This window comes from Erpetoichthys calabaricus, chromosome 5 (genome assembly GCF_900747795.2).
Source record: "Erpetoichthys calabaricus chromosome 5, fErpCal1.3, whole genome shotgun sequence".
NCBI lineage: Eukaryota > Metazoa > Chordata > Cladistia > Polypteriformes > Polypteridae > Erpetoichthys > Erpetoichthys calabaricus.
This window is the reverse complement of record NC_041398.2, coordinates 37,762,627-37,784,815: the sequence shown is the minus strand read 5'-3', so window position 1 is coordinate 37,784,815 and position 22,189 is coordinate 37,762,627.

The window sequence follows — 22,189 nt, the reverse complement described above, 5'->3', positions numbered from 1 at the left end:
AGCATCTGAGGGTCAAAGAGGGACATGCTGGTGGGATTAAATATAGTATCATGACTTGCCTGAGAGTTCATCAGGAGAGACTGCATGAAGTTAACACCATGATTCTTACCAGGAAGAGCAGAGTGACAATGAAGATGATAATTTATGATTATTATTTTGTTTGTTTCATTTTAACAACGTTCTTGTGTCTTTGCACTTGTGCATATTTGAAGCCTTCAACAAGGTTACATAACATAAGTGTGCTTAAAGTTTTTAATTTTGTTTTATAAGGCTGTTTTTGTGAGGAAAGAATGAAGTAAAAAAATCCTTCGATGATTCTTTACTGATTCCTTTTCTTTTCTTTATACCCTAGGTGGTATGTACAGCAGTTAGGCAGCCAGAGGAAATCAATGAAGCACCTAAATATGCGGCATGCTTGCATTAAGTTTGTATTGTGGCTCAGGAAAACATTCAAAATTTAAAAAAATAAATAAAAAACAAATCTGAAGATGGTCAACATTCAATATGTTTCAGGTCCATGACACATATGAAAGGAAGAGCAAATAAAAGAGATCACTCTAATCCACTCGCCACCTTTGAAGCTTTGATATTAATACGTAAACACTGGAAGCAAGTCAGAGGGCACTTATAGATAGAGACTAACAATATACTGCATTTTAAACCTAACAATTCTTTACTTTTAGTAATTTCTAACTATGAATTTATAAAAGGTTTGGTACATATGTCACTAGTTATACTATCATAGGAAAGCAAAATTTTAATTTCATAAAACCTGACCTTAGAAGGCTACTAAAGTATATATAGATTACAGCTTGTGTGGGAATAAAACATTATAAACATTATTAAAAAGATTCAGTTTTCTTTTGGGGATAATTAAAATACTATCTAATATATCTGTCTACAATTAGGTCCATAAATATTTGGACAGAGACAACTTTTTTCTAATTTTGGTTCTGTACATTACCACAATGAATTTTAAATGAAACAACTCAGATGCAGTTGAAGTGCAGACTTTCAGCTTTAATTCAGTGGGGTGAACAAAACGATTGCATAAAAATGTGAGGCAACTAAAGTATTTTTTAACACAATCCCTTCATTTCAGGAGCTCAATTGGACAATTGACTCAAAGGCTATTTCATGGGAGGGTGTGGGCAAGTCCGTCATTATGTCATTATCAATTAAGCAGATAAAAGGTCTGGAGTTGATTTGAGGTGTGGTGCTTGCATGTGGAAGATTTTGCTGTGAACAGACAACATGTGGTCAAAGGAGCTCGAGTGGCAAAATCTACAGTTTGGTACATCCTGAAAAAGAAAGCAAGCACTGGTGAACTCAGCAACGCAAAAAGACCAGGACGTCCACGGAAGACAACAGTGGTGGATGATTGCAGAATCATTTCCATGGTGAAGAGAAACCCCTTCACAACCAAGTGAACAACACTCCAATACATCCAAGTCTACCATAAAGAGAAGACTGCATGAAAGTAAATACAGAGGGTGCACTGCAAGGTGCAAGCCCCTCATAAGCCTCAAGAATAGAAAGGCTAGATTGGACTTTGCTAAAGAACATCTAAAAAAGCCAGCACAGTTCTGGAAAAAACATTCTTTGGACAGATGAAACCAAGATCAACCTCTACCAGAATGATGGCAAGAAAAAAGTATGAAGTAGTGGAACAGCTCATTATCCAAAGCATACCACATCATCTGTAAAACACGGTGGAGGCAGTGTGATGGCTTGGGCGTGTTTATTGATGATGTGACACAGGACAGAAGCAGCCGAATGAATTCTGAGGTGTTCAGAAACATACTGTCTGCTCAAATCCAGCTAAATGCAGTCAAATTGATTGGGTGGCATTTCACGATACAGATGGACAATGACCCAAAACATACAGCCAAAACAACCCAGGAGTTTATTAAAGCAAAGAAGTGGAAAATTCTTGAATGGCCAAGTCAGTCACCTGATCTTAACCCAATTGAGCATGCATTTCATTTGTTGAAGACTAAACTTTGGACAGAAAGGCCCACAAACAAACAGCCACTGAAAGCCACTGCAGTAAAGGCCTGGCAGAGCATTAAAAAGGAGGAAACCCAGCATCTGGTGATGTCCATGAGTTCAAGACTTCAGGCTGTCATTGGCAGCAAAGGGTTTTCAACCAAGTATTAGAAATAAACATTTTATTTCCAGTTATTTAATTTGTCCAATTACTTTTCAGCCCCTGAAATGAAGGGATTGTTAAATAATGCTTTAGTTGGCTCACATTTTTATGCAATCGTTTTGTTCACCCCACTGAATTAAAGCTGAAAGTCTGCACTTCAACTGCATCTGAGTTGTTTCATTTAAAATTCATTGTGGTAATGTACAGAACAAAATTAGAAAAAAAGTTGTCTTTGTCCAAATATTTATGGACCTATCTGTAAAATATAAACACAACACACATTACTAAAATCATATATTGTAGCTAAAGCCATTTTTGGAGGCTGAGATACTGGCATGCTAAAATTAATTGTTGCCTGTCATCATGCTCTTAGATCACAGTTTAATGGCAAATCTTAATAAAATAATTATGAGCTCAAAGATCGCTTTATAGAAAGACTATGACGAATACATATGGAGGGGACAAGTCACAAGTCTGGTTAATATCTGGCATAGGAAGAATGAAGGAGGAACATGTTGCTCACAGAGAATGAAGTCTTTCTTCTATCTCAATTACCAAAAGACATATGAAAACCTCAAGGGATACTTGAGATGCTGAGATTGCAGCCAATTTGACCAGCTGGAGGTGCTTGATACCAGGGAATTAAGTTTACTCTGGTGGATAAAAGAAAGTGAAACATTAGAACATTAGAAAAATATTTGATGAGAACAGGCCATTGAGGCCAACAAAGCTACCTAATTTACCCGACTTTTTCAAAATACCATAAAGTCAAGTACTAAAGTATTATTCTCCAACACACTACTGAGTGACTTATTCCATGTGACTATGGTTCTCTGTGTTAAAAAAAAAAAACAAAAACAAAACTTTCAAATATTTGTGCAAAATTTACCTTCAACAATGAACTTAATAACTTTTTTACCAAAACAAGTGATTTCAGCACCCAAAATGCAGAAGTAAAGGAGATGCTTGATAAAAACCACTTGGAATTCTGTTATCTTTCATTAAATCCATACTTTTCTTGATCAGCCTGGTACATATGTCAGAGCACTATTTCTGGATTTTTCTTCAGCGTTTAATACCATACCTCACATACAGTACTGATTTGAAAACTGAACAGTATGAATGATAACCCATTTATCACATTACAGATTCAGGACTTTCTTTTAAATCGTTCACAGACAGTCAAGGTACAGGACACTTTTTCAAAAGTTATTCATTAAAACACATGAGGTCCACAGGGGTTTTTCTTATCACCATTATTATTTACTGTGTACACAAGTGCCCTGAGTCAGAACAATGACTACTGCTCCATTATCAAATATGTGGATGACACCAAGCTCATAGGATGCATATCTGGGGAGGATGAAAGTCACTCTCTAAATCAAGTGGATTGTATGGTAAACGTTCTTACTATGAATGTAAAAAAGACCAAAGAAATGATATTTGATTTTAAGAGACAGAAATCTATATGTTCACCCATTGTTGTTTTGGTTGGAGGAGGAAGAAATAGTAAATGAATATAAATACTTAGGAACTAACTTAGATAACAATATCAACTGGAATGCAAAAAAATATTCTCTAAATGCAATCAGTGTTTATTTCTCCTCCATAAACTCAAACTATTTAAAGTAGACAAGGACCTCATGTTGTTCTTTTATCGCAGTATGATCCACTCTGTTATCACTTTCAGTTTCATTGCTTGGTTTACTCAGCAGGCAGCTAACGTTATTGGGACTGATGTACATGATTTGACAAGTGTGTGTCAGAGGACAATGCTATAGAAACTAGAAATAATCTCAACTGACGACACACATTCATTACATGTAGAACTTAACTTAAGTAAATCAGGAACGATTTCAAAACCCACACAAATCACTCCAGAAATTCCTTTCTTCTTAGTGCCATACGATGTTTTAATAAGGAATATCGGAGAAAATGATTAAGGTTTGATATGTATTCTCTTAACAATTTTACTGTAATATGCACTATCAAACTGCTTTACCTTAACCTGTCTTGTCTCTATTTGTTTTGTTTCATTTCCTTCTGTCTTGTTATTAGTTGCAACTGAGAAGACAAATGTCATGTTTTCTTGTGTAAACATGACTAAATAAAGCAGCTTTGAACCTTGAGCTTTGTCCCTGTGTTCTTGCTGAACTCATTTTAAAGTGACAGCCTGGCTCCACTCTATTAATTTGTTTCAAAATATAAAACAACTTAAGGCATTTCACCTCATAATCTCTGTTTGCTTAAACAGAAAAGGTTCAACTCCTTTAATCTTTCCTCATAACTCATCCCCAACAGTCCTGGAATCAGTCTAGTTGCTCTTCTCTGGACCTTCACTAGCACTTCTATGTCTTTTTGTAACCTGGAGATTAAAACTGCATGCAGTACCCCAGGTGAAGCCTCACCATTGTGTTACAAAGCTTGAGCATAACCTCCTTGGACTTGTAGAAACACTAGACAACATTATGAAACTATACACTTGTGTGTGAAGCACTGTGAGTCATACGCTTAGTTTATTTAAATGTTTATGGTTTACAATCTTAGCTGGTTACTTTAAAATAAATTTTGTAACAAGAACACAGGGATATGATTGGGAACTTGTTAAGGGAATATTTTACTAACATGTAGAAATTTTTTTTCTTCTATAGACACAGGGAATAAATTACCAACCTGTACAGCAAAAAGCAGGACTTCAGAGACCTTCAAAACTCAAACTGATGTTATTTTGGACAATCTAGGTGAACAGTATGGAAGAGCTTGTTGGACTGAGTACCCTGCTTTTGTCACAATTGCTCTTATATTCTAGTGTTAATCATTGAGATTACTTTTTGTTTATTGTTGAATGGTTTAATAATTTACTTCTAATGCATTATACCTGTAAATATGAATACGCACTCTCAACTTGTTCTCAGTGACAAGATGCTGAACTAAAACAAATTAAAGTACATTCAACTTTTTTCTTCATTCTGTGACTTTTCATGTACAGATCCTTCCATATCTTCAGCCAGGGTTTGGAGCACAGGTGTCGAACTCCGGTCCTCGAGGGCTGCAGTGGCTGCATATCTTCATTCTAACCATCTTCTTTATTAGTTAGCCATTTTTACTGCTAATTAACTTCTTTTGCTTTAGTTCAGGGGTGTCGAACTCCGGTCCTAGTGGGCCACAGTGGCTACAGGTTTTCATTCTAACTCTTTTCCTAATCAGTGACCAGTTTTCACTGCTATTTATCTTCTTTTCCCTTCATTTCAATAGCCCTGTTTTTAAGGATTCAGTCCTCTGAATTGATTTGTTTCTTCATTAAATGGCAGCCAAACAGAAATGAGACGTGAAACAAGACAACAGACAACCAGCTAAACTGGGATTTCAAACTCCAACCAATTTCACTCCAAACAGTCTCTTAATGAGAAGCTGATACTTGCTGTTAATTAAGCCCGTTATTTAATTCAATGGCTTGTTGCTGCTCTCATTCTGCCACAGCAGATATTTCCAAATTTGTTGATTTTTCTGTTTTTTCTAAGAACACCGTCATAATGTTTTGGTGACCTGAGAGATCAACCTTACTGACACCTTCACCTTTCTTTATTTTCAGATATTGTGTGATGGGCACAGGTGAACTGGAGGGTATTTTTTGTACGTGGATTATTCGTTTAGCCAGATGTAATTGTTGACGATTTGGCCTGATCCTGGATCTGTCGGTTTTTTCGAAACTCTTGCTGGAAGTGTTGTCATAGCAACACATCCTAATCCTCAAACCTGCTCGGACCAGGTTTGTTCTACGTAAACAAGGATTAGCTCACACACGTAATCAGTGTCCGTGCATGGAATTCATTCAGTCATGGCTTCACCGTTCATGAATGAGCGACCAATTGATATCAGTGTGCAAATTATAAGACGAGAATTTCATATAGAGAGGGGTTTACACGATTGGCAAGATCCTTTGTTGCTCCTGGAGGAAATTCTTTTTGAAAGATACCACTTAAGCCGAGGGGGAATATTGTACCTCAAAGATTTATTAGCACCTTATATTCGAAGTCAAACTCTGCGAAGTCGGCTCTCACAACCACACAGACAGTATGCATTGCTTTGAGGTTTTTTGCAAATGGCACTTTTTTATATACTGCAGGCGATGCAGAAAATCGAACTAAAAGTGCAGTTTGCCAGGCAATTCGTAAAGTCTGTTTGGCTCTGAAATATTTCCTTCGGGTTTTCATAGTGTTTCCTGGACACCTGCGTGTGCAGACAATAAAAGAGGTGTTTCATGCCATTGCATGAACCCACAGTTCCATGAAGAATCTCAATCAGCCTAACATTTTCATTACCCATGATTTCCAAATGTGATTGGGGCACATGGGACTGATCACAGTGGAGTTTGATTAAACATTATTTGGAAAATGTACCTCTCCTCTTGATGAATAATCAGACACAGTGTCTTCATCAAATATTTGACCTTCGTCAATATCTCGTTGGTCAGACACAGGTTCTAGGGATATGACATTCCCTGCAACTGACCCAACAAAAAAGAGGGCTATATGAAACATACATATGGCACACATTGAGGACAAATATATGCAATGACCATCCTTTACCTGAAATGAAGTGACCACTGCATCCTGCCACTAGTTCTGAGGAGGAGCTTCCCCCTGGAATGCCCTCAGAAACAGGGCGATGGGCATTTTGCTGGACAGCCAACTCTTCTACAGGGGTTAGGTCTGGGCCACGTGGACCTCCAGCTGTTTTTTGCTTGTCTGCCTTCTTATTAGCTTTAAAATTATTGTTTTTTATATTATATATGATTATTTACGTCAACAATTCTTTAAATAGTTATATACCAATATTTACCAGTTTGAAGTATATTCTTGTACTTCACTTTAACCTGTTCCCATGTTCTCCTTGTGTTCACGTTTGATCTGGAATTATGACATATTAAATAATAATTAATCTGACACAAAGGAAATGAAACGCTGCATTCAGTAAGTACAATGCACACTACTTAGTGTTTAATTTGTCGGCCACTTTTTGCCAGCCGTCTTTTCTGGTTTGGGCTGCTTTTACAGTGTTACCCCTTGTGCATATTAAATCTTGAAATTCTTCATGTCCTTCAAATAAAAAGTCTTGCGCCGCGTGTGTGAAAAAAAAATGCGCCCGTTCTTTCGTCATTTTGTTACAGCCTATCAAAGACTTGCTGATCATGTTTTCTAGACTCAATATATATGGGCTTTTCAATCAGCGCGGGCGCGCGCATTCATCCGACCTATCCCTGATGAGTTTCACCGGCATTAACTTATCCAAGATGAGGCACCTGATCTCGGATGATTTAAGCAACATACGAAAAATACCCCCCTGGTCATATGGTGGCTTGTTTGATGTCTCATTATTGTTTGGCTACTAATTAAGGAAAAAGAGACAATTAAGGGGCCTGAGTCAAGTTAATTAAAACTAAAGCAAAAGAAGTTAATTAGCAGTAAAAACGGCTCACTAATTACGAAGATGGTTAAAATGAAAACCTGCAGCCACTGCAGCCCTCGAGGACCGGAGTTCAACACCTGTGCTTTAGTTTTAATTAACTTGACTCAGGCCCCTTAATTGTCTCTTCTTCCTTAATTAGTAGCCAAACATTAATGAGATATCAAACATGCCACCATATGACCAGCTCACCTGTGCCCATCACACAATATCTGAATATAAATAAAGGTGAAGGTCTCAGTAAGGTTGATCTCTCAGGTCACCAAAACATTTTGAAAATGTTCTTAGAAAAAAACAGAAAAATCAACAAATTTGGAAATGAGAGCAGAAAAAAGCCATTGAATTAAATAACGGGCTTAATTAACAGCAAGAATCAGCTTCTCATTAAGAGACTGTTTGGAGTGAAATTGGTTGAGGTTTGAAATCCCAGTTTAGCTGGTCGTCTGTTGGCTCGTTTCACGTCTCATTTCTGTTTGGCTGCCATTTATTGAAGAAAGGAATCAATTCAGAGGACTGACTCCTTAAAAGCAGGGCTATTCAAATGAAGGGAAAAGGAGTTAATTAGCAGTGAAAACCACTCACTGATTAGGAAAAGAGTCAGAATGAAAACCTGTAGCCACTGTGGCCCTCCAGGCCCGGAGTTTGACACCCCTGGTTTAGATGTTCAAGTTCAGAAAATGACATTATCACTTTTAAAACTGTACTTAATTAACATAATGAACTTTTACAACTGTTTTTGTTCTTCTTGATGGGTTTGTTTTTTTTTTTCTTTCTCTTTTGTTTTACACGTGGCACTTTAATTTTTCTGCGATTGAATGGAGTACACATTCAAACAGGCTAAGCTCCTCACCCTGGGCTTCAACATTTTTTTTTCCATAGTCTTGCTTTATTTTATGAATTGTTAGACTTTAGACTCTCGCCGAATGATTGTGCACCTCATGGCTCTGTATGAGAGTCTGATTCCTTGGTTCTTTGAGTACCAGCACTGACCTGCTTAGAGACTTTCTGGTTTGTGGATGAATTCCTCTTTAGATACTCTTAAATGATGGGTTTTCTTCCTATTTATAGCCCTCCCATGTCTCTGTAGTCTAGAAGAGAAACCCCACAATCATACAATCTTTACTTTGCTTCTGGATCACAGCCACACTCTGTGACACTTCTTAAATAAAACATATTTGTTTGTGCCGTCTATGTCTGTACTGTAATCTTGAGGAGGCTGTTAGACGACAAAAACTGAATAATTTAGATGCACAGATGTGCAGTCTGTAGGCTCTTATGTGTAACTGAAAGTGACAGCGATATTGCTACACTTTATGTGCCAGTGAATTCAAAGAATGGCTCCTCAATGACCCTGACAGTAAATTATGTTTTCAAAAACTCACTGAATGCTACTTGTAAACAATTACAGTAGCCAAACACTTTCTATGAAACTAAGGTTTGCTATGCGTTCCAGTGCAAAAAAAGACAAATTCTTCTTTACATGATCTTTGAACTTTCAGTTTCAGCCCATTTCATCTTCTTCAGTTCTTGTAACCGTGGCCAAAAAATCTGTGGTAAATACAAGCATTCTGCTTCTTTCCTGACAGATTATGACAAAGGACTCTCCAGCATTTTAGACTCTGGTACGTATCTTTAGACTTTATATTGGAATGGTGTTAACTGTCTGAGTCTGTATCAATGTAGTAATAGCACAATGGTGCTAAAAGCCTTGGCTACAGAAGAACTTGTTTATGTCGGCTGCTTTAGTTGTTTATGCATCCAGCCTTCAAAGAGGCTATGAGCACAATGTCATGATCAGGCTGTTATTTCTCATTTTTTATAAATTCCCCTTGATCTCTAAAAATTATTTAGACATTGTCTGTGGGAGTTTTGAGGTCAAGGAATCTTGCAGTCACATCTATCTTGGTGCTTAGAACGTTTTAATGATGTTGAAAATAAGTAGTGCTGTTTCGTGATGTCATGTTATTTTTTCTATGGACCCTGATATGTTCTGGAGTATTTGTAAAAGGTGGCTATGCTTTTGCTAGGCAAGGAAAAACTGGAAGTGTGTGGCAAATAAAATATCTGGGTGAAGTGTATAAAACCCACAGTGCATTTCCCAGTTATCCTTTGTTGCATTTCCGGGTCAGATTTACACAAATAAAAATCAATTTAAACACACAATATACTTGAAGGTATAGAAGTTGTTCAAAAAACAAACAACACACTTTAAATTTCTAAAGATGTTTGACTTCATAATTATCTTTCTTTATTGTGGAATGAACAAAGGAACCATCCACCTCTGCTGTGCTAATTTCCATAAATTGTCTTGGAGAAAGACAACATTCTTGAGCAAAGTGATCACAGCAGAAACAAGTGCAACTGGTAGAATAATGGCGCTTTCAGTATCCTGAGCAGACCTTTGAGGGCAATCTTCCAGTATAAACTTGCAATGATCAAAGTCTTGGGTACTTTCAGCAGAACTTTGAAGAGAGAGATCCCAGTATAAACTTGAGACAAGCATAGATTCCTCCTCAATGAGCTGAAAGAGGAAGAGGAACTAGTTTGGGAATTGGTGTCAGTGGAGGACAGTCTTTTTGCTCCAAGTGGCCTGTGCACCCTCCAGTCCTCTAATTAAAGACCATACATCAGTACTAAGCATCACTATACGTAACTCATTACCACGTTTAAGTTCTCTCACAGAGAAGTTGGGGTTTGATTTTACCATATAATTTCCGGTATTTTATAATGTCAGTCCTAAAAGTCGAATGCGGAAAACTCACGCTATTGGTCCAAGAGATTATGATATGTTAACACCCACCTGAGAGAGTAACCGCGGGGCACACTGCCTTTTTTTCTATGTATTGTGCCTATGTAACCACATGGTAATACCCAAACTATTCCGAAGTGGCATTTGCACTGTTTTTTGTGTCTCATACCATCATACACCTTTATCGTAAGAATAAAAATATCCCTTATCTACAATGGAGTGTTCGATCAGAAGTAAATATGAAGCTGATTTTAAATTAAAAGTCATTGAAGTGAAGAAAATTGAACAAATTGATAACTGCGCTGCTGCAACAAAATTCAATGTGTCTGAGAAACTGGTGTGAGATTGGAGGAAGCAAGAAGATTAAAAAAATAAATAAATAAATGTATTTTTGAATGGGTGTATAAGTCGGGGTCTGATTTTATGATCGATTTATTGGGTTTCAAGACCTGACTTATATGCAAGTATATACAGTACTTATTCTATTTAGCATCCCATCGAGAGCAATTTTTTTCTATAATATGCTCCATGAATTCCTGAGCCTAAGCTATTATCAAACAATACGGATCAACTTAACAGAATCAAAATTTATGTCCCTTAGCTAGAGAGCACAAAGAGGTATTGTACATTACAGAATCTGTTACTTATTAAATAATTAGCTATCCTGTTGGACAGAACATTCTGTATAGTTTGTTGTGCATCACCAGTTAACAGAGTGGTGAGGATGGCTGCCCAGTTACCGCTATCCCAGTGAATCATCCTGCTGATGCACTCAAAGGCAAATAACAAAACACTCGTTCATAGCAATCATTTTTTTAGCATATCTTAAGCACATATAAGAACACTCTCTATGGGATCAGGAAGAAGAGGCACTTGTTGGACATAATATTACTGCTGTTGTTGATCCATTTGTGCAACCATACTTCTTGTACCATTTGTCACATTCTAGGATCAGATATGCACAAGTAAAATGGAGAATAGTCCTTTTAAACACTTTTTTTTAACTTGAAGGAAGAACATGAAAGTCTTTCAAAAATCAAAAAGCAAACTTATCAAATGTCCAGAGACCTTTAATTCTGTGATGATCTTTCTGGAACTGAAAGAATTCTAAAGTTTTCCCCTTCAAAGCTGTCAAGCTGCAGATGGACAGGGCCACAAACGTTGTGAGCGGTCTGTGAGACACAAGAACCCCAGCCTTGGAAAGAACGACTGGCATTAACATCACTTCCCCTTGGACTATGATGTTTGCTGATGACATTGTGATCTGTAGCGAGAGTACGGAGCAGGTTGAGGAGACCCTGGAGAGGTGAAGATATGCTCTGGAGAGGAGAGGAATGAAGATCAGTAGGAATAAGACAGAAGACATGTATGTAAATGAGAGGGAGGTCAGTGGAATGGTGAGGATGCAGGGAGTAGAGTTGGTGAAGGTGGATGAGTTTAAATACTTGGGATCAACAGTACAGAGTAATGAGGATTGTGGAAGAGAGTTGAAAAATAGAGTGCAGGCAGGATGGAATGGGTGGAGAAGAGTGTCAGGAGTAATTTGTGACAGACGGGTATCAACAAGAGTGAAAGGGAAGGTCTACAGGATAGTAGTGAGACCAGCCATGTTATATGGGTTGGAAACAGTGACACTGACCAGAAAGCAGGAGACAGAGCTGGAGGTAGCAGAGTTAAAGATGCTAAGATTTGCATTGGGTGTGACGAGGATGGATAGGATTAGAAATGAGTATATTAGAGGGTCAACACAGGATGGACAGTTTGAAGACAAATCTAGAGTGGCGAGATTGCATGGGTTTGGACATGTGCAGAGGAGAGATGCTGGGTATATTGGGAGAAGGATACTAAGGATAGAGCTGCCAGAGAAGAGGAAAAGAAGAAGGCCTAAGAGAAGGTTTATGGATGTGGTGAGAGAGGACATGCAGGTGATGGGTGTAACAGAGCAAGATGCAGAGGACAGAAAGATATGGAAGAAGATGATCTGCTGTGGCAACCCCTAACAGGAGTAGCTGAAAGAAGAAGATTACAATGAGAAATGAGATCTGTGGAAAACTGCACAAAATCCTGCATGTGTTAGTCTGCTATCTGTGTGTGTGTGTTTCCTCTGTAACTGAACTAGCTCTAGAAAGCAAAAATGCAGCCCGATAGGTGAGACTTTGATTGGATTCAAACCAAAACTTAAAGCTTTAATTGCTTTGTGGTTTTGAATTTTTTCTTGCTTTTTGACTGCTACTGTTTTGGCTCTGATTACGTGTGTGCTTACTGGTTTTCCTGTACTCTATTTGACTACATTTTTTATTACATATATTGATCCTTGGTAATTTGTTTTTGATTTCCTAGTTAAAGCCCAACACCTCTTGCTTTGGTTACACTTCATTTACAAATTCCTTTTCTAATTAAATTCTGCTGCTGTCCCTTGCAGCAGACAGAAGATCTGGAATTCTTTCTGGAAGTCTGCTGCAAACCTCAGATGTACTAAGGATGAGTCTGATCTCATTTACAATATTATTTTCATATTTAAAAGGTATTATTCTATCCCATAACACAGTGCCACAATGGTATAGTTTCCCAGTTTGTACATTCTTACTGGCAATCCTAAACTGGGCCTGTGTGCATTTGTGAATGATTCCTGTGATGGCCAAATGCTTCCTCACTTGTGCCCAATGCCTCTGTGAAACTGAACTGAAAAAAGTGGACATAACAAAGTTATGTTGTACTGAAATGGCCTACAAATATTCACTTACTCCCTTGGAACACCACACACACAAATGTTTCTTTGTGCAAGGGGACAGTTTCAGCCACTAGAGTTATAGAGTCCTGTAATATTTCCAAGTGTTCCTAGAGATCAGCAGTAAATGTTGGTTGCCATAATCATTCATCTTCAATGGAGTATCAGGATGCAGTGATTCTAGCAGGCTCAGCACCTTGATGGACCTCGAAGTGAGGCCTGCCTGTAACATGGTAACTTCTGGTTGACTTCTTGCACTTGGACTTGACAGTCATCTGCATTATACCTTTGAAAGACACTTGTGTGTGTGAAGTAATGACCGGGACTAGGAATGGCATAAAAGTGTGTTAAATAGAATCTGATCTCAGAGAAGGAACCAAAATTTGTAGCAAACCCATTTTTTTTGTCTGCTACTACAAATATACATTTGTTTTCATGGCACAAAAAAGCCCTTTTCACATGGCTTTACTCACACACACACTCTGTGAATTAATTGGCACAATTACAGAATTAAAACACTAATGTGCAAACTATATTAAAAGCAGAAGTCTAAACAAAACAAACACAATAAGTTAAAATAAAAGGAAACAAAAATAACAAGAAACACGTATGTACAGTAATTACCGACGACCTTGAGTGTTTCTTTCACAGAGTCCTCGAATATGTCATGAAACCAAAGCCTGCACAGTCGCGGTTATTTTAAATACATACAATAGTATAGTGCTTTAATTCCTTAATTTAAAAAGCTAATAACATAGGCTTTTAAAAATGTATGTACATCAAAGTAAGTAAAGGTTACCCAACTGAAAACAGGTGTTTTAAATATTATGGAGAAATATTATGAAGTAATACAATGGAAAAGGTAATTAGCAGACAATTCCTTGGTTTAAATACTCTAATTATCACATCTAGGTATTTTAAACCAGGCTCCATGCAGTACAGAAACATAATGTCTTTATCGCTGTATGCACTTATTAAAAAGTCCAATACTTTCCCTAATGGCTTGTTTAAAATTTTCTTTCTGATATGAAGTGTAGCAAAGTATTCTGGTCAAGTTTTGTGAATCAGTGCAAAGTAGATGATACATTTCCCTCAATTTGAAGTTAGATTTCTACTTGATTGAATTAAGATAGCCTTAATAATCTGGAAGTAATTACCTATTCGTCATTATTTTCATTTTGCTTTTACTAGTAAGGGCTGTAGCAGCAACTTGCTTGCTGGGGCTGATCAGGCCTTCCTATTCCTTTCAACTTCATTCAGCTTTTCCTGGCTGAAATAGCGGAGTTGGGAGAGTGTTACACTGAAAATCTAGAGGTCCCGGGTTTAAGCAAGGAGCTGTTTAGGCAGGCAGTGTGGAACAGTGTTTAAGGCTTTGGACTTTAAACCCTTGAGGCTGTGGGTGCAAATCCCGCCATTGATGCTATGTAACCCTGGGCACGTCACTTCACCTATTTGTGCTCCAATTGGAAAAACAAAAGAATTGTAAGCAATTGTATCTCAAATGTTGAAAGTCGTTTTGGATAAAGGTGTCCGCCAAACAAATAAATGTAAAATATCCGGATGCTTCTAGGACATTCAAGAGATATCATCCCTCCAGTATATCCTGTCTTTGCTCCTTAGTCTTATTCCAAAGGGGGTTGTTTTATGCACCACCTAAAGGAGCCACCCAAAGAGTGCATCCTGGCTACTTGCACAGACCACCTCAACTGCCTGTTCTTGATCCAGAAATCCCTCCGTATTGCTGAGGTCCTCCCCCTGTCATGGAGAAGGAGCCCAAAAACCCTATGAAAGAACGCCATTTTGGCCACTTAAACTTAACAATTTCAGTCTTTCAGTCACTACCAAGAGTTCATGATAGGTGAGGATGAGGATATAGACAGATCGATAAATCGACAGCTTCATGTGTGGACTTATTCCATTTTCACCCCTTAAATCCAGTTTCTAAAACTATTGCAGTTGCACTGACCAGGTGGTCAATCTCACAATGCCATCTACCTTCACTTGTAAAAAAAACCCCAGAGGTACCTGATGCTTTTCACTTGGGACAACTGCTCACCCCATATCAGCAAGGAACATGGTGCTATTTTCCAGGAGTGGATCACAACCTTATATCTGAAGGTGCTAATCCGTATCCCAAACATATCACAATCAGCTGTGAATCAATCCAGCATGCACTGGAGATCACCATCTGATTTAGCCACGAGGAGAACATCATCAGGAAACAGCAGATATGAAGTTCTTCACTTTCCAAATGGATACCGTCCAGAACTTGGCTGCATGAAAAATCATGAGCAGGAGAATAGGGAAGACATACCCTTGGCAGAATCTAATGCCCAAATTGATCATCTTAATCTTATGACTATGGTTGTTATTTATTTATTTTATTATTTTTGGGCAATTTATGTGCATTTTTTATTTCACCTAATTTTGTTTAATGTCCTCAAGAAAAGGCCATTAAGCCCAAAGTTGAAGGTCTTTCAATTACATTACTAAATAACATGTTCAGGAAAGAATTTGACACTCTCACAATCCTGAATTGAAATTTTGAAAGAAAAGTGTGCTTGTTGATGTTAATTAGCACAAGCAAGTAAGATTTTTACTGTACTCTGTACATTTGACAATACGCAGTAGTTGTCATATACCCACCTTAATAAAAGGATATGTGTCTATGTATCTGTCTGTGTGTCCATCCTTTTTCTATGTCTCTGTCATTCCAATAGATGGTGTATCAGAAACATTTTTAATAACGAAAAGTACTGCATTTTTCATTCCAACAGATGGCGCAACATAAGCATTAACACTACTTTTTATGTATCCTATACCATTTAGCATACAACAGAGACATATGCATTGCATGGTGATCTTCAAATGCCAATGCTGAGGTGTACGTTGATTACTTAGATTGCGTTGATTACTTAGATGGGTAGCACAGCTAGTAGTGCTGTAAAGTCACTGCAATTCAACTTTCCATTGCACCTGTGAGCCCTAATTGCTGATGAGTCTTGATCTTTACAGACAAATAATATAATTAAAAATAAGGGGCTGGGGTGAAATTTAAAATATAAAAAAAAGAAAAAAGAAATAAAGGAAAGTGAACAGAAGTGGGAAAGTATGGAGAAATTAAAAAAATGATAAAACACAATAATAAATGATAGTGAAGCAAATTTAACAGCCCAGGGCAAATTAGATTTTTTTTGTCAATTACCCAGCAAATCAATGAAATTTAAAAAAAAGAAAAAATAAACTTAATGGTATTAAAGGAAAAAAGAACAAGTGAGGAATGAAGCAATACACAAATGCGAAAGACTCCTTTAATTAGTACTAATGAATAAGAAGAATCAGGTGAGCAAACTTCAGGATGAACTGTTGCTATGTAGGTAAGTATTAAGTGTGAAAGGTTTGCTTGTGGTCGAAGGAAATACATAAGAAACATCACTGACTGGGCATTCTTTTGGTGAATCTGTGTGACGATGCAGGTTCGTGCATGCTCCCGTCTTCTGTCCAGGACCCCTTGAACCTGTCACCGTCTGTAATGCTATCGATGAGCTAGGCAGTGAGGCAACAACAATGGAGCAAGGGGATGGTGCAAAAGTGCAAAGTGCTTTTATTAAAACAATAGAACAATGTCCAAATTAAATAATGTGCATTGATTCAAAATCTCTTCATTAAATAAATAATCCATAAAAACAGATGTGAAATGTGGAGGTTAAAAACAATAGAAAAAAGTCTTCTTAAAAACAACAAGGTTAAAATAATGCAGGAAGCACTCATTTTATAAAAACAACAACAACAAGTCTGGTGCTTTTTTACCTGGCTGCTCCACTGCTTCCCCCGTCTGGGTTTCTCAACAGGGGAGTCGCCCTTCCTGCAGCTGGCCTTCTCTTCACTCTGCTGTTGGTCGTTCTCCTCTTCGATCCCTGGCTCCGGTAGGCACCACCAAACACCGACTTGGGATTCCCCAGCGACCAGGGCTCTCACGCTAGGGAAAACCACATCCCAAGTCCCGACTCCCGCAGCCTTCTCGGCCTTACATGGCCAGTCACCCACCTTCCAGTCACTCCCGCCCTTCAGAATAAACTCTGCGGGAGCGACCACTACTGCTACTCCTCGGGTGTCGGCCTAACACCCAAGCCCCCTGATCAGCTGTGTGCGAGCATGCAGTCGCTCACTTGCTTGCTCTCCCGCACTGACTTTCTCCTGCTACTGCAGCATCCTGCTCTCCTGCAACCTCCGGCTTTCTTTCACCTGTTGTCTCTCTTTTTCTTTCTCTTCTTTTTCTCTTTTCTCTCTCTTAGCCGACTCGTGCTTCGACAGTGCATCCGGAAAGTGTTCACAGCGCCTCACTTTTTCCACATTTTGTTATGTTACAGCATTATTCCAAAATGGATTAAATTCATTTTTTCCCTCAGAATTCTACACACAACACCCCATAATGACAACATGAAAATAGTTTACTTGAGGTTTTTGCAAATTTATTAAAAATAAAAATACTGAGAAATCACATGTACACAAGTATTCACAGCCTTTGCTCAATACTTTGTCGATGCACCTTTGGCAGCAATTACAGCCTCAAATCTTTTTGAATATGATGCCACAAGCTTGGCACACCTATCCTTGGCCAGTTTCGCCCATTCCTCTTTGCAGCACCTCTCAAGCTCCATCAGGTTAGATGGGAAGCGTCGGTGCACAGTCATTTTAAGATCTCTCCAGAGATGTTCAATCGGATTCAAGTCTGGGCTCTGGCTGGGCCACTCAAGGACATTCACAGAGTTGTCCTGAAGCCACTCCTTTGATATCTTGGCTGTGTGCTTAGGGTCGTTGTCCTGCTGAAAGATGAACCGTCGCCCCAGTCTGAGGTCAAGAGCGCTCTGGAGCAGGTTTTCATCCAGGATGTCTCTGTACATTGCTGCAGTCATCTTTCCCTTTATTCTGACTAATCTCCCAGTTCCTGCTGCTGAAAAACATCCCCACAGCATGATGCTGCCACCACCATGCTTCACTGTAGGAATGGTGCCAGGTTTCCTCCAAACGTGACGCCTGGCATTCACACCAAAGAGTTCAATCTTTGTCTCATCAGACCAGAGAATTTTCTTTCTCATGGTCTGAGAGTCCTTCAGGTGCCTTTTGGCAAACTCCAGGCGGGCTGCCATGTGCCTTTTACTAAGGAGTGGCTTCCGTCTGGCCACTCTACCATACAGGCCTGATTGGTGGATTGCTGCAGAGATGGTTGTCCTTCTGGAAGGTTCTCCTCTCTCCACAGAGGACCTCTGGAGCTCTGACAGAGTGACCATCGGGTTCTAGGTCACCGCCCTTCTCCCCCGATCACTCAGTTTAGATGGCCAGCCAGCTCTAGGAAGAGTCATGGTGGTTTCGAACTTCTTCCACTTACAGATGATGGAGGCTACTGTGCTAATTGGGACCTTCCCCAGATTTGTGCCTCGAGACAATCCTGTCTCAGAGGTCTACAGACAATTCCTTTGACTTCATGCTTGGTTTGTGCTCTGATATGAACTGTCAACTGTGGGACCTTATATAGACAGGTGTGTGCCTTTCCAAATCATGTCCAATCAACTGAATTTACCACAGGTGGACTCCAATTAAGCTGCAGAAACATCTCAAGGATGATCAGGGGAAACAGGATGCACCTGAGCTCAATTTTGAGCTTCATGGCAAAGGCTGTGTATACTTATGTACATGTGCTTTCTCAGTTTTTTTATTTTTAATAAATTTGCAAAAGTCTTAAATAAACTTTTTTCACGTTGTCATTATGGGGTGTTGTGTGTAGAATTCTGAGGAAAAAAAATGAGGAAAAAAATGAATTTAATCCATTTTGGAATAAGGCTGTAACATAACAAAATGTGGAAAAAGGGATGCGCTGTGAATACTTTCCGGATGCACTGTATATATCAAGAGGGCATGGCAGCTGTGGCAAATCAGCAGCCCCAGGAACAATCACGGATGCGGACCGCTTCCCACCTGTGCACTTACACTAGGTGAGAAACGGCCACATCACAAATTGCCCTGAGAACCGCTTCAGCCACACAACCACCACGCCCCTCACCAAATAAGCGGTGCTTATTTATTTATAGCTCGCCTTAGAACGGGAGCTGTGGATCCGCTATACCACAATCTGCTTTTTCTATTAAATTGTTGCAATAAGTTGAACCCTCCAATTAGCTGTGAACCACCCAATCTCACTGAGATTGCACAAGTGGTGAACCAGCTGATTTTAGGGAAGGCTGCAGGGATCTGTGGTATCTGGGGTGAACTTCTCCAGGCTGGCATTGCAAGCAATCTTTGTTTTCATTTGGAAGATGGGTGTCATCCCAAGTTACTGGAAAATGGGACTTGTCGTTCCTATCTGGAAAGGGAAGGGTGATCACCTGGATTGCAGCAACTACAGGGAGATAACACTGCTCTCGGTGCTGGGTAAGGTCCCTGCTAGGGCCATCCTCAATAGGATCTGTGATCACTTGCTCACCTACCAGCGACCGGAACATTCTTTTTTATGCCTAAGAAATCTACCATCGACCACATCCTGACATTGAAGGTTCTCATGGAGGATAAACGTGAATATCGGCAGAGTTTCTTTGCAGCCTTTGTCAATTTTCATAAAGCATTCAACTCAGTTGATTGAGCTGCCCCGTGGATCATTCTGATACTTCGAGGGATCCCCTCAAAGTTGCTGGATATCAAGGCCAGCCTGTACACTGGTCCTGTGAGTGCTGTGCAGATTGGAGGCAGAATCTCTGCGCTTTTCCCAGTTGATTCTGGGTTTCATCAGGGGTGTGTTCCTGCTCCTACTCTGTTCAATACTTGCATGAACTAGGTGTTGGGCAAGGTCATGGGGTCCAGTGGCTGTGGGACATCTGTTGGTGAAGAAAGATTCACAGATCTTGACTTTGTTGACGATGCTGTGATCTTCACAGAGTCAATGGTGGCTCTGATCAGTGCTCTTGAGAGACTGAGCGAGGAGTCTGAGTGTTTGGGCTAGCGAGTATCCCGGATAAAAACCAAGTTATCAGCAGTGTGTCTGTCTGCAGAAGACCGGACTCCTTTTGTACTGTGTCTCTTTGGAGAATCCTTGGGTATCGCTGGTTTGGCTTTGTGTCGAATAAGTGGTTATTAATGGAATCCCGAATGAGGCACTTTACCTGCATTGTAAGGGAGTGTCAGCTATGGCATGTCTGCCTGGGGGGTTGCCAACCAGGATCCCAAGATGTTTCATCATGTAGTGGTTGTGGCAACGCGCTGCACCAGTGCAAGCTCCCCAACCTGACCTGACCTGAATAAGTCGAACCTGTTTTAGCAGAGTCCGAGATCAGACGTGTAACAACCCAGAATGAGATGGCACTCTACAATAAGACATATTCAGACTTAAGCCCATGGTCAAATAATCTACCACCAAGAAAACCAACACTTCTTCTTCTTTTGACTGCTCCCATTAGGGGTTGCCACAGTGGATCATCATCTTCCATATCTTTCTGTCCTCTGCATCTTGTTCTGTTGCACCCATCACCTGCATGTCTTGGAAAAATTCCAATTCAGTAACAGCATATTAGTTTCCCCAGTTGATAAAAATCTAGTTTAAAGAAGTGACTCACTAGTCATTTTTAAAGGATTAGACTGTTATCAACATAAGCTAAGGCAAGCTTTTCACAATTACTATATTGTGGCCAAGAAAGATGATTTGGAATTAGTGGTGGCAAAATGAGCTGGTACTGTAAATATGCAGTCTTTAAACAGTCTTGGGACAGAAAACCATAGTAGGCAACCAAAACTGTTCATTACAACACAACATAATAATGCAAAGTTAAAGACAAATGAAACTTCATCCAACCATTACAAATGTTCTTTTTTTGTTTTTCATTTTATTTTTATGCTTAGATAACGAAATACATTGTATTAAAAGAAATAAAAATAGTCATCTATGAAACCTTATTATGCAAATTTGACAAAAGTGAAGCACCTGAGGACTGAAAATTTGCAAATGTGCCTCCTGTCTGCAAGAAGAGATTCAAAATGGATCCTGGTAATTACGGATCAATAAGGCTTACTTCTGTGCCAGGCAAAATTATGCAAACTCTAATAAGAAATAAATAAGAAAAGTATATATATGAAATTAACATTCAGCATGGGTTCATGATAGGAAGATCTTGCCAAACCAGCTCTTTAGATTTTTTTTTAACAAACAACAGACAATAAGGAGGCAGCAAAAACAACTTAGAAAGATTTGGACAAACTTCAGAACAGGGGGAAAATGCAGTTTAACATAGAAAATTGTTAAGTGTTACACATAGTCAAAAGGAACATTAATTATAAATACAAGATGGGAGACACTGCCCTAAAGGAAGCCACCTCTGAAAAGGATTTAAGAGCTTTTGTTGACACAATATTTTCATAGCCTAAGCAATATGCGTTTAAAAGGAGAATAAACTGTTAGGCTTTAGATAGATAGATAGATAGATAGATAGATAGATAGATAGATAGATAGATAGATAGATAGATAGATAGATAGATAGATAGATAGATAGATAGATAGATAGATAGATAGATAGATAGATAGATAGATAGATACTTTATTCCTATATATTTCCCAAGGGGAAATTCACATACTGTACTCCAGCAGCAGCATACTGATACAAAGACAATATTAAATTAAAGAGTAATAAAAATGCAGGTAAAAACAGGCAATGACTTTGAATAATGTTAACATTTACCCCCCCCCCCGGGTGGAATTGAAGAGTCGCATAGTTTGGGGGAAGAACGATCTTCTCAGTCTGTCAGTGGAGCAGGACAGTGACAGCAGTCTGTCGCTGAAGCTGTTCTTCTGTCTGGCGATGATACTGTTTAGTGGATGTAGTGGATTCTCCATAATTGATAGGAGCCTGCTGAGCGCCCGTCGCTCTGCCACAGATGTCAAGCTGTCCAGCTCCATGCCAACAATAGAGCCTGCCTTCCTCACAAGTTTGTCCAGGCGTAAGGCGTCCTTCTTCTTAATGCTGTCTCCCCAGCACACCACTGCGCACCATTTAACAAAGTCCTTGATTAGGTCCCTATACTCTTCCTCCTGCCCACTCCTGATGCAGCCCAC